We start from the raw sequence: 12,967 nt of genomic DNA, 5'->3' as shown, positions 1-12,967 counted from the left end.
TATCACTCTCAATTTCATTATTCTGGCACGAGCCAAGTGCCTAAGTGTCTGAAAGGTATGAAGCAATACTTTGGGCATCACAAAGTGTATCAACCGTACATCGTGAGTAGTGCGCATTAATTTGTTTGGTCTATCACCAACGGTTGCCTGCCCATACTTCAACTGCGTCTTCCTTGTCTTTGCAACATTGCTCTACAACCTGTTGAAGCCTGTGAAAGGAAAGGGAGGATTGTAATGGAGCCGTGTTTTGCAAACCACAACTTTAACCAATATGATTCCCTCCTCATAGGACGAGGTATCATTGGCCCTGAGGTGGGAATGAGCTGTGATGATGGCGCAAGTCTTTCTCGAGGTGACAACGTCATGGACTTCAGAACGTCTGAATCCAGAGGCAACGGCGACGATGCTAGAGCGAGCTCACCGAGCAGCAGCGGTGAAGACCAGAAGACTCCTCCAATTACCGTTGGGATCGCCCTCGTGGTGGTGGGTGCCTGGCGCCCTCGTTTATCCGGTATGTCATCCGACGACAACGCCACTCAAATCAACGTTGCCTCCGGTTACACTTCCCAAGATGGTACCCAGTCACACGCTGATGACCACCAGCCTATCATAGATGCTGGCGACGACGATTCCCTTGAAAAGCCACGTTCGAGTGAGGAAGAATTTAAACGTATGTATCTCTCCTTACGGACTCTATGCAATCGTTTCAGTTTCGTTTAATATCTGTCATATAGACGCATATTATACTTACAGATCTATTCAATTCTATTTTCATCTGACAACGATGCAAACACAAAATGACCTTCAACATGTTTAAGAAGCACTGTAAAGGGCTGACCTGTTGAAGCCATATCAACAAGATAACTATGCAAGTCTTCTCAAAACGGCATGAATAAAACGCCATAAAAAGAAGTGGCCACCCTCCTTCATAAATCCATATCTATGCAGCAAACAATGCATATTATATTCTCACAATAATCTTCCTTCGGTGGCGCCTACTAAATGGCCAGAGGCCGTCGTCCTCGCCAAGCGTTTGCTTATGATGATGGTCTCTTGAATTTCTGTACATCAACACTTGCTTAATTTGTCTTTGAACACTGAACGGGATCCTATGTATGCATAAATATATGCATAAAAATAATGCCTGTTTGTTTTCATTTTGCATTGTGTTAGAAAAAAAATGTTGGGTATTTGAATTAATCATTTAATTGTTTTAAAATTAATGTTAGATTAGTTCGTTCAATTGACTTTGTATTCTTTATGTATGGAAAAGAAATTCAGAAATAAAATAAAATGAATCATTAAATAAATCAAAAGAAAAATTGTCGATGATGATAATAACAGTGATAATTTATTGAGTATATATGCTGTTAAAGGTAAAACATAGTTCCCATGAAGTTACAATTTTTGCAGCCTTTTTGTTGTTGTTGTTGTTGCTGTTGTTCTAATAGAAATATCGAGACCTATGCATAAGAAATATGTGAAATAACGCTGTGATACCTCAATATAGCTGGGCAAAGACGATTTGCGAAATATTACCCAAGATACGCCGAAGTTACTACAAATTGAGAACATGCTTGCTATATACCTGATGTTTTCTACAGAGGGGCGCTTCAGGAAAAAAAAACAAACTGTTGGGTACACCGACATTTATAGGGCATTTCCCACCTCTGATCTCGAATTAATCCAAAACAACAGTATACTCATCATCCTGGCAAATCGAGTCAGCCAGACACATTTCTTGGCAGAGTCTTTCAAAATGATTGCAAGCAAATTCCGAATTGTGGAAGGTGATTTCTGAGTCCTTCTGATAACTATGCTTTAGTCTTAACAATAGTCTTATGTATCAGATTACATTGCTTCATAACTAGGCAACGAAAACTCAGTGATTGTTAGTGATTACTGCGACCTCATGGTTATAAAAAGTGCAAGAAGCAAACTAGTATGGGAAGTGTGTGGGTAAATCCTTGAATCAAGCATCAACGGATACTTCGTCAGACTGGCGTAGGGTCGACACTGGTTGTAGGTGTGAAAGCTCCCCTAGCCCTGAATTTTTTTTTATATAAATCATAGATAAACAAATACAAATGAACGTTGGGAACATGTCTTATCGATCGTTTTTTATGAATACATTGGTTTCCTGACTTTCCGCAGAACACAGTTATTAGAACACACTTCGCTTAGTCACAAGGCACAGATGTACTGAAATGGAAGTGAGAACAATAATCAATATTTCCGCCACTTACATCCTTTATGGTTTTCCCCAATTTTTTAAAAACTCCTTCGGTGTTGATTCATGTCATTCTCCCCTCTTTCCCGTATTTTCTATTCTCCACCTATACTTCTCATCTCTTTCTTTCCGCTAATTTCCCCCTTCCTTTCCCCCTTATATTCTTGTTCTATTTCTCTCTATGATTCCAGGATCATGGTGCTCGATTGGAGTAGATTTCACGGCAATTCTGTTTCTGTCATTGGCGACGGCAATGCTATGCGCCGACGGCTACGTGTATCTGAGCGAACTGTGGGGGCGCTCAAGTGAACTTCTCTTCTTGTTCTCCTATGTCACCTACCTCATTCAAGTGCTCGTCATCCCAGCGTACAGCCTAGCAACTCGTTTACGTGCAGTTTTTGTCAAGCCCAGCGTCGCTAGTCGATGTCCGCTGGATCCAGAGTTCGTTTACCGTCGAGTGAGCATCATCCACTCCTTTCACAAAACAAGCCTCAAACCGCATTTCATGCTTCTGTTCAACGTGTGGCCGTTGGTTCATGCGGTCCTTCGATGTGCAGAGTCAAAGATTATTAACCATAAATGTCACATTGCCTTTTATGTTTTCAGCGACGTGTCTGCTTGTGTTGGTTTCATCATGTACGGCTCCTTCTGGTACATTATGTACTTACATCGAGTCTCTCTTTATTACGAACTAAAGCGCGTAGCGCGCGTCACGCAGGGCCTGTCTGTCGACGAAAGAGTTGATGATGCGCGCCGCTACATCTGTCGAGTCCATCAGGACTACCTCGTGCTGCGCGAGATGATGGGTGTTTGGATGGCTTTCACTATGGTCACAGCCACGTGGGGTATAATGTCTCGCCTCTCGTGGGATTACGCAATCGCCGCGCAAGATACAAGTTTGTGGAGTGACAAACATCGTATCTATATGGATGTAGTTGTCTGGTCGGAGAAAGCCATGTTTCTGACATTTCCATACTTTGCTTTGGGTGGCGTGAATCTGGAGTATCTGTGGCAGCGGTTTCGGCACGCTCTAGAGCGCAGGAGGAGTTACCAACATCGGTCCTTCTGGAATGCCATTCAAATGCACACCATGTACATCAATAACGTAGGTAGCCGAGAGCTGAGGTGGACGCTGCTCTTCGCGCTTATCGGTCCCTATTTGGCCATCCAGTCCAAGTGGAACGAGGACCAGAACTTGGAATTTTGGAACGGACCTTTCAATTGTTCTGGCAATTACACACATACCTAGTTACAAAGTGCAGCAAGGAAGTCAGTAATAATCAGTGTTTCAAAGTAGTAATCCTGTTTCAAAACACGCCAAAAGGCCGTATAGGCTTTATCAATTTAGGCCCTCAAGACATATACATGTACTATCGGTTTGGATATAGTGTCATTGTCACAACAGTGACTTGATTTTAATCGAAATATTTTTTTGTTTATTCATTACATTAGAAACAAGAATGACTACGTTTATCATATTAGTTTGGTTTACGAATGAAGTCTCTTCTTTGCTCAGAAATGGTGCGAGTGGAACCAATGTAATGCAGGCTGACACTGTCACAATCAAAATCGCAGAATTAATGAGCAAACACATCGCACACAAACACCAGAAGAAATTAATGGAATCAACGGAAATCCCCTTATATCTTTACAACCTTACGAGTTGAACTGGTCACAAGTGCGTGTGTCGAGTACAGGTGTATATAAGCTGAGGTCCGGAAGCATCCACCGAATCCTTGAACTGTATATAACCACTGCTTGAAAAAATATGGCACATGCCTTGATGGATGCTTAAACGAACATGATGTTGCGCGTCAAAGATTGCATGATTACATTAGAATTAAACACCTTGTTAGCATAACTGCTGTTATTATCATCTATTAGTGTGCGTGTGTGTGTGTTTGTGTGTCTGTGTTTATGTGTATTTGGATATTTGTGCCTTTTTCAGTATAAAGCAGTTATTGGGACTGACGTTTCAGGGGCACATTGCTATTTCTTGTAGAAATCATTCACAAAGTATTGTGTATACGTTGCAGAGAAAAAAAAAACAGCAGCTAGACTGGACGTGACGAGAAAATAAAGAAGAGCGCTCTGGCCGCTTGCTGTAAATTCGACAAAGTCGATATCCACTTATCTTAAAATGTCAACCAACGTTTGTTATTCTTTTACGTGCTTCATGGCGTACATTATTACCACGCCTGTGGAAAATGTGCGACTTATTCTGCATTTTTGTTTTTGTTTCAACGGGCAAAGGTCCCTCAGAGTTGTAAAATACGTGTTTTAGCAATGTCTGAAAAAGTGACTACATGGATTGTTATTTTCATCTAATGGCCGCTATCATTGATTCTCCCCTGTAATTCTACAATACACCGTACTCTTAAGAAAAAAAAAATGAACCGATTGTTTCACCACAGGCTTCACTCTCGATATCCAGGTATGGTTTTAAAATAATCAATTCTGTGGAAAAGCATTATATACACCCTCCTGGAAAGAACACAGTGTCCCACAATATGACACATAATGTGAACAGATCGTGAACACGGTATGAAAATCATTTCATCTTTAGAAAAAAGCGTTTTGTACTATCAATCAGCATAGATTCCTTACAAAATTAATTCATTTAGTTTATACGAGGTAATGTTAAAGGTGAAGAGTCATTAAACTGATGTTATTTATTAATGTCAAACATAGTAAGGCTTACTGTTTCTCACAGAGATAGAACGTGGTGTGGAGTCTGTGAGGGCTCCAAACTTGGCTCAGTTTTATTTTCTCCTTTGAAATGAATTATCTTAGTTCTGTATTATCTGGCTTATGAGACAAACTAGTTGGTAAACTTACGTTGGGCTGGTAACAGAAATTAAAAAAAAAGACAGGAAGTAGAAGTTGGTTATTGGTTTAAAGCAATCGATGATCACTCAGTTTTAATGATATACATAAGCAATCAAGCCGGTTTTTTTTTCTGTTCAGTTCAATGGTATATCCTGTTATAGTTTCTCAAATGTTTATCCCTAACGAAATTTGTATGTACATGTACAGTATGCGTCCACATAGATTTTAGACAAATTTGATATCTTCGCAATAGCCCAGATAAAGCTGTTAAAGTCTATCAGACACAATGCCTTGAACAATGTTCACTCGTCGTAAGTAAAATGAATAAAATGAAGAAATTTGACATTGTGCTACATTGTCGTCACTAAACGACCAATCGCAGTTTGTGTGTGTGTGTGTGTGTGTGTGCGCGCGCGCGCGTATGTATCTGTGTGTATCTGTGTGGATTTGAAATACAACATTAATTGTTTGGTATATAATGCCTTTGATAAATATTCAACTTTTACGTCGATAGGGTATGTATCATTTTCCGTAATATTGTAGTAATAATTATGTAACAGGGAATACATTTTTCATATCAGTCAAATGTCAGTTACTTGGAAAACATCATTTACAAATTTATGAATTTGTAGTCCTCTATTCCCCGAAAACATGTACATAAGCTCGTGAAATGTTTTGACTTACTGATGTCTCCCCCTTGCATGTTTTCATGATATCAGTTTGATGATTGCAATGAACAAATAAACTCGGAAATCTATTATGTTTTTTAATTGTTGTACACGAATAATATGATGGCATTCAATGATATCAACTTTCTTATGAGTAACTCCTCAGTTGTTTACATATCTGCTGGTTTCATAATTATCATACTTTTTGTGAGGGGATAAATTGGAACTTAAAAAAAATCAACACAACTGACAGAGGTAAACTCTCCTTCCGATCATGATTCCGAAGACAATCAAATACTAGCGGAAAATGCAAAAATACATACAGAATGTAATGTTATTCACACATTGTGTTATGGGACGCAGCATCTGTTCCAAGGGAGGGTTTTTTTATTATATATATATATTTTTTTCATTTTCGTTTTGCCTCATCCTGGATTTCCCTTTCTCAGTGTCTTTCGCCTGATGTTGTTCTGTATACATTAATTGTTGTTCTGTACGTTGTTCTGTATATATTAGACATACCCCGCTTTTCTTATTTGGCACCATTACATTATCAGGTCTGGGCTTGTCTTCTATCCGTTCTCCGTTCCTTTTTCACAAGCACTGATTACTCGGGGCTTACAGCCAAACAAGCTAGCTTTCATGTAGGTCCCGTCATACTTCTCTTTGATCAACTCCATTTCGATTTCGATTTTGACCAGTTATCATAACATGTAATTACTGTGTTATCACCATGTATATTGTTTGTTTTCTGCACATTGTTTATACAAGGTAAAAGAACTTGTTTGATTTCTATTGTATAAATTCCGAGTCTGAACTGACCCGGAACTGGGTCCGTTGGGGTCACACACCGTTCCGGGTCAAAAATGACTCGGAATTTGGTCATGAAGACCCCGAATGGTGTCACCCTGACCCAATTCATGACTCTGAATGGGTCTATCTGACCCCATTCCTTGTCATTTCTGACCCGGAACGGTGTGTGACCCCAACGGACCCAGTTCCGGGTCAATTCTGATTCGGAATTTTTTAGAGTGTAATGTCCATAAATGAGAAGTATGAAAATAAATTAATTGAATTGAATTGAATTAAATTAAATTGAATTGAATTGAATTGAATATGCGTTTTCTGTTGGTACATGCATGATATTGCGACGTTGCCCTCTCAAGTTATTTTTGGCTGCGGTTAAATGTCTAAAATGTCGATGTTACCAGTTACCAGATGCATTTTCCCAAATGTTCACAAGAAACTATACAGTTCATGATTATCCAACCCGCCAACGTTATTCGTATCACCTTCCACGTACCCGAACAATTTTTGCGAAGAAAATTATTATGTTCACTGGGCCTAAGTACTGGAATAAACTCCCTACGGAAGTTACAAGCTGCACCACTCTAACCTCATTCAAACGAATATTAAAACAATATCTTTTGAGCAGCTACGGCATGCATATTGTATAGTACTTGTTGCTCAGTATTTTCTCCCTTGTCTATCTTATTTATCTTCTAGTAGTAGTCCGACGGGATCCTAACCATGTACATAAATTATTTTTCGATCAGTCTACCTGTTGCGCTCTCTAAGCACTTATTGTTACACTCGATTGTTGGAATTCTTGCGCGTGGCAGCTGTCTGTTACCATGGTCACACGGCCTGCATGGTTTAGGACCCCGCTGCACTCTTAAAACATCCGAGTCAGAACTGACCCGGAACTGGGTCCGTTGGGGTCATACACCGTTCCGGGTCAGAAATGACAAGGAATGTGGTCAGATATGACCCATTCAGAGTCATGAATCGGGTCAGGATGACCCCATTCTGGGTCTTCATGACCAAATTCCAAGTCATTTCTGACCCGGAACGGTGTTTGACCCCAACGGACCCAGTTCCGGGTCAGTTCTGACTCGGGTCTTTTTAGAGTGTGGAATTTGACTCCTGAGCTCCATTGTCCTTGTGTGTATATTTTATATTCACGACAAATAGTCCATGGGCCAGGCCAGATATTGGTACCATCTGAGGTGGCAAAACCTTTTTGGTGTCATTTTGTTTGTCGGGCATAGATATGCTTATCAAGCTATGATAGCATTTCCAAATGAGTAGCTTAGTCATAGTAAATGAATTTTTAACCAATTTGGTCTCGTTGTTATATCCCTATACTTCTGAATCGAAACTAACCGCTACACAAAGAAGAGCACTGTCTTCTGTATGCTCCATAGAGCTGTAAAATGCAGCTCTATGGTATGTTCACAGGTGTTCTATTGTAAACGCAGTGCGCTAAGTCTTTATTCAAGGCAGCGAAGGGAATAGCCAAAGGTTATGATGTCCACAGCGCTTAGTCTTTATTCTAGACGGCGAAGGGAATATCCAAAGCGTATGATACAGTGCATATCCTTTTATCTAAAAACAACAACAACAACAAAAGCAATTCTTCGTGAATTTTACCGTATCTTTCAATCATTTATCATTTTCCGGCGAAAACGCTACGGTGAAAATGCTGAGACCACGCCAATGTCGCTTTATTTCCCTCCAACAATATAAGATAATGCAAAAACAATGTACCGGTACACTACGATACATTATAATGAATGATATTGTAAATGAACAGAGTGATTTTTGTTTAAAACTGATGTATTTGTTGATAGGGTAGTATAAAAACAGTATAGATAATCCCTTTTATGAGGAACTTTAGATATGATAACGACTAAGCGCACCGCGTGACAGCTGTGGACATCATAACCCTTTGGATATTCCCTTCGCTGCCTTGAATAAAGAATAAGCGCACCGCGTTTACAACAGAACACCTGTGGACATAGAAGGCAGTGCTCTTCTTTGTATAGCGGTTTAGTTTCGATTCAGAAGTATAGGGATATAAAAACGAGACCAAATTGGTTAAAAATTCATTTATTATGACTAAGCTACTCATTTGGAAATGCTATCATAGCTTGATAAGCATATCTATGCCCGACAAACAAACTGACACCAAAAAGGTTGTGCCACCTCAGATGGTACCAACAACCCATGTTTCGGGTCTTGGCCCATGGACTAAAAACTCTATTAGCCCACCTTCCATTTATGTATCTATGCCAAACTGTTACGTCATCATCTATACCTCCACACCCACTTAAATCCTTACAATCTCACTCGTTGTTCTGTCAATGTCCTTACTTGTAGTAGGTTATAGTTGCAACATGTGACCTTTCTGTATTTTATTCTGTACTTTATTTAGTAACACTTATTTGATTTGATCTTTATTCGTTTTAATCGGATCCCCCAGTTATAGAATGGTCTAAAAATATTTGTACTTATGCTTCCCCTAATCTGATTTTATCACGGGACCTGCGGCTCTATACAAGCTTGCTTTTACGCAGGCCCCATCATATTTTTCGCATTATGATCTCAGTTTAACTCGCATGTATACAGACCTTGTGTATACCAAGACAAACTTTTGAACATTCCGGTGAAGTTCTATTTTGAATTATGTTATGTATAAATTTCGTATCAATTTATTTTACATTGTGATATATGAGAGAAATATGAAAATAAATTGAAATGAAATGAAAAAAATGAAATGTTAACGATTATCTTGGCCGCATAATCTCTATGAAATAATATTTTCCTTGGTCTAGTGTCTTCCTCTGTCGTGCTCGTTTTGGCTCTGCATACTGTAATAATGCACTTGATCTTTGTTGTAAATAGGTTCCACTTTCGATAGCGCCTTGTAAGCAGTATCCGTTTTTACAACCCAAAAATAGAATATTTGGCATACAACAGTACGTGTATAGATGAGAGTGCTTAAGTCATACAGCAACTTTGCTTCCTTGCTGAAAATTTAATTAGTCATTACGTTGAGGGAAGCTCATTACCCACGCCGATGAAAATCGGCAGGGGGTTATGTAAAGGGTTCCGTATGTTTGTTTGTTTGTTTGTTTGTTTGTTTGTTTGTTTGTGTACAAGATAACAAGAGAACGGGTAAACGGATTTGCACGAAATGTTCAGGGGATGTTTGGATAATGGTAGGAAAGAATCGATTAGATTTTGGTGATAATCGGTTGACCCTTGCAAATTCTGTGTGACCTTGAAGTTTTGACCCCACTAGTAGTGACCACTCGGAAAATTTTCCGTTTCTCACTTTGCGATTTTCCGCTACCATACGAAAACATAAACTCCCAAACGATCCGACTTCGCTGCTCAAATGTTCGTAAGAATTCCGAAATTTACGTTTAGGCCTATTTGAGGGACTATGTCCTTCTAGATTTATGAAAGTTCGTTCCCCGTCACCACAAACTGGCCCGTATTTTGATGATTTTTCAAATTAACATTGATTGTTTTTTTCGTTGGAGGAGCATTTGCTCGGTCGCAGTCACACTGCACGATATGCGCGCTCAATGTCAATGCGTGTGCAAGGCCGCTGACAATGCATCGCGCTCTACACTGTTGGTGCAAAATTGCATCGGGGACGTTGCGGCGCTCGTTGGTGACCGAATACTGGTGCAGTAGACATTTGCATTCAACCCTTGCATTGAATAATTCCCGTAGACACTAATCATAGGGGTAATTGCATAGGGGGTACGTAAATTTTGTTTTTCTTTTGCGCTTTTGTGGATACCATCAAAGATCGTACACTCATACGACCTTTGATATCATCACACTCTCGGCTTGCTATAATCAAAATATCCCGCAAGAAAACGGCGTATTTCTCGATTTTTAGCGCTTTTTCGGCGACCCGTCGCGTAGACAATACTCTTAAAACTGGACTTAATTGGAAAAGTTCCGATTCTGCACTTTTGACGGTGGAATTTGGGATATTTGATGGATTTTTGGAGGAGACTAAAGGACTTTCCTGTTGTGAATGAATGTTACCGTATGTGAAATGATGTGACTTTGCGTGTGATGTGACTGTAGAACCAAAGATCGTACACCTCAGTCAACGATGTCAGTGTACGATCTTTGGTAGAACTCACTGGCTGGTGATAAAGCACACTGGCAATTAAGTGACCGAATTCTGGTAGATGACCGAATGCACATTATGTTTACCCCGACTTTGTACTTCAGGCGTGGGTCTGCCGCCTTTGACGGCCCCTCTCTAGTTAAGAAATAATAAGCACCTTCTATAAAGGGAGTTTTAAACTTGCCTGATAACACGCAAAGGAACTACATGTATTTTATCTTTTGATTCACTCATGCACACGCACACACACACACACTCACGCACACACACACACGCACACACACATATACACAGACAGACAGACAAACAGATATATGTATATATATATATACATATATTGAAACAAGGAAGGAAAAACTGATCAGAAACAATTGTAATGATAAATAGCGAAAACTTTGAGCAAAGAAAATGGGTTTTCATCGGGATTCGAACCCGAGACCTCCGGATTACTAGACCGGTGCTCTACCGACTGAGCTATTGAAAGCCCTAGATCGGTATTCGTCCCAAACCCTTAACTCTCTTTGCTCGTGTGGTCAGAAGCTATAGTGTGTGTATGTGTGCCACACACACACATTAACCTGACGTATATATATATATATATATATATATATATATATATATATCACGAGTATATATATACACACATCACATTATAAATGTAACGGTTCGGTATATTATGTATAAGTCGCAAGCAGAGAGGGGAAAAAATAATATTCCAAACTCCCTTCAAATACTTTCATTTTTCCATATTCACATGAAACCTACCTTAAGTCTGCTCTTTTTTTTTGTGTCATGACATGGGCTTTTAATTATTTGATCCTGATTTGATCCATAAGCTTTTTTTCTTGGCGAATGAAATTCTGGATACAGTAGCCAAACTTACATCTTGTATATTTCAGATGAGAGAATTAGAAGTTTGTATCCGTAACTGAATGATAAGCAGAAGAAAGTAAGTACTGTTTATGATTGCAACAATCAATGACTTTCATTTGATTTATCAAGTCGGGGACTGACCATTATAATAGTCGCCAGTTTCCGTTGAGACTGTGATGGCGCGTAAAATCCGTAAAAGATGGCTGTTGAGCCCGGGTGAACAATAATTTGACAATCTTTATTTTGTATAACAGAATATTAAAAAAAAAATATATATATATATATGTATCCATAAATAATATATATATTTAAATATACATAAGAACAAGAGCGTTTCGTTCAGTGTATCAGCACAATTGATAGCAAGAAATATTGTAGTAATAGGTGATTATAGTAAAGGGTATATAATGTATAAGATAGTTGATTATTTGATTGGATATAATTGTAGGCGTATATATTTATGATATACTTACCTTTTATTACATACAGTTACAATCTGAATTTGTAATTTTGCAGTTGTTGTTTCATTGATATATCCGTCTAATTATGGCACCCAAGCTTTTGCATTTACAGTTGTATACAGTTTGAAAGGACTTGTTTCTCGGTGCTAAATTTTGTATACTAATTTTTCATGAGGGGTGATATCACATTGTAATGAGGAGGATTTGCATGTAATTTCGAGGTGACGATGTTCTCCGGATATACAGTTAGTTCATTATTGTCTGTAAATTCAGGATGGTATAAAGAGATAGAATATTAATGCATAGCTTGTATTGGTAGCTGAAGAACTTATCATTTCACAAGAAATATATATGTACATAAATATTAGAAGTAGAAATCAAAAATATAAATTGTGTATAGACTCACAAGAGATGTAACCTTCATGTGTTATGATGTATTGAATGATTACTCTTTCCTATTTTACAGGGCTCTTTTCTCTGCTTCATGAACAAATGACCAACAATTACAAATAACATCCATGTCTGAAGACTTCGATTGTACTACCCACGACATTTGAAGACGAAGAAATCTTAACCCATATCATTATACATCGTCAAAGTGTCAAAGAATTTTCCTGAAGATAAAAAAGTAATGTATATATTCTGTTTAAACATGCGGAAACAAAGATTGATAATTGGAGTTTGTTAGTTGGCTCTCCAAATAATATGCATGAACAAAATGTCTAGTAACTGTATAAACCAGTTCTGATATTTGCGCAATATGCAATTTATAGAAATTATATACAGTATGAAATGAAAGCAATCTAACCCGTTTTAATACACAGATTTAATTCAGAGATGCATTTTGTCACCAATTTGAGAAATAAAAGAAGTTTATTAGGTTTTGATGAGCAGCCATCCTTGCCAATTTACATCAAATCGGTACCAGTTTAACTTTGAGGGATTTTTATTGATCCTGAGGGATTTT

At 38.6% G+C, this 12,967-nt stretch overlaps 1 non-coding gene across 1 annotated transcript; it reads right to left on the bottom strand.

The window, feature by feature from the left end:
• Nucleotides 1-11,077: 11,077 nt before the first annotated feature.
• Trnat-agu (transfer RNA threonine (anticodon AGU)) lies at nt 11,078-11,151 on the bottom strand. Its single transcript has one exon. It is a non-coding gene; the product is annotated as a tRNA-Thr (tRNA).
• Nucleotides 11,152-12,967: the final 1,816 nt, after the last annotated feature.

Source organism: Diadema antillarum, unplaced genomic scaffold, assembly GCF_040938485.1.
Source record: "Diadema antillarum isolate AM-2024a unplaced genomic scaffold, OU_Dant_1.0 seq00000563_RagTag, whole genome shotgun sequence".
NCBI lineage: Eukaryota > Metazoa > Echinodermata > Echinoidea > Diadematoida > Diadematidae > Diadema > Diadema antillarum.
This window is presented reverse-complemented; position numbering and strand designations above follow the sequence as displayed.